Source organism: Myotis davidii, unplaced genomic scaffold (genome assembly GCF_000327345.1).
Source record: "Myotis davidii unplaced genomic scaffold, ASM32734v1 scaffold900, whole genome shotgun sequence".
NCBI classification, from domain to species: Eukaryota; Metazoa; Chordata; class Mammalia; order Chiroptera; family Vespertilionidae; genus Myotis; species Myotis davidii.
This window is the reverse complement of record NW_006295185.1, coordinates 1,481,960-1,483,323: the sequence shown is the minus strand read 5'-3', so window position 1 is coordinate 1,483,323 and position 1,364 is coordinate 1,481,960. Positions and strand designations below refer to the sequence as shown.

The window sequence follows — 1,364 nt, the reverse complement described above, 5'->3', positions numbered from 1 at the left end:
TGTCTGGATTTCAACATTTGGTACTGAATGAGTCACCAAAAGTCGTCGGAACTCATTGTATGATTCATTGGCAAATATTAGCATCCAAGACACTGCCACAAGAGTTACAAGAAGTAATGAAAAGCGTCATAAGTTGTGTCAATTTTGTAAAGGCGAGCACTTTAAACAGTTGACTGTTTTGCAACTGTGCAACGAATTGGATGCACCGAGCAATGCTCTGCTATTTCACACTGAAGTGAGATGGTTTTTGAGAGGAAAAATTTTAAAACGTGTTTTTGAGCTTCGTTATGTACTCAAAACGTTTTTTAATCAGAAAGCAAGACTGCAGTTTGAAGCACTTTTTGGTGATAATAGTGCACTGCAGAAAATAGCTTACTTGGTTGTCATCTTTGCCATCTTGAATGAGTTAAATTTATCACTGCAAGGACCAAATGCAACATGCCTCGATTTGTCTGAAAAGATCCGATCATTTCAAATGAAACTTCAGCTTTGGCAAAAAAAATTGGATGAAAATAAAATTTACATGTTGCCTACCTTATCTGCTTTTTTTGAGGAACATGACATTGAACCAGACAAAAGGATTACGATGATAATCTCTGTGAAAGAACACTTGCACATACTTGCAGACGAAATTTCATCATACTTTCCAAATCTACCTGACACCCCATTTGCACTTGCCAAAAGCCCATTCACAAAGTGGAAGATGTTCCTGAGACAGCACAAGAGGAGTTCATTGAACTTATTAACAACGATGCAGCGAGAACTGATTTCTCTACAATGCCAGTTACAAAATTCTGGATCAAGTGTTTGCAGTCATATCCTGTTCTGTCTGAAACTGTGTTGTGTCTTCTTCTTCCACTTCCAACAACATATCTTTGTGAAACAGGGTTTTCCAGCTTGTTGGTTATCAAGTCTAAATACAGAAGTAGACTTGTTGTGGAAGATGATCTTCCTTGTGCTCTTGCAAAGACTGCCCTGAGAATTTCTGATCTGGTGAGAAAGAAGCAATCTCAACCTTGGCACTGATGTTGGCTTTTTATGCATACTATCCCAAAATGTAGCAATGTAGCTTACTGTTGTTATATTAAGACTGTTACCCATGCTACACTATGCTTCAAGACAAAATTTCATTTATTTGTAATTAGAAATAAATATTTCACAATATATAATTACATATTGTTTTTGTGATTAATCACTATGCTTTAATTATTTTCAATTTTTAACAATAAAAATACATCCTGCATATCAGATATTTACATTATGATTCATAACAGTAGCAAAATTACAGTTATGAAGTAGCAACGAAAATAATTTTATGGTTGGGGGTCACCACAACATGAGGAACTGTATTAAAGGGTCGTGGC

General features: G+C 35.8%; 1 pseudogene; it reads left to right on the top strand.

Annotated features, from left to right (window-relative positions):
- The first annotated feature begins 2 nt into the window (after positions 1-2).
- LOC107184106 lies at positions 3-1,140 on the top strand (annotated as a pseudogene).
- The last annotated feature ends 224 nt before the right edge of the window (positions 1,141-1,364 follow it).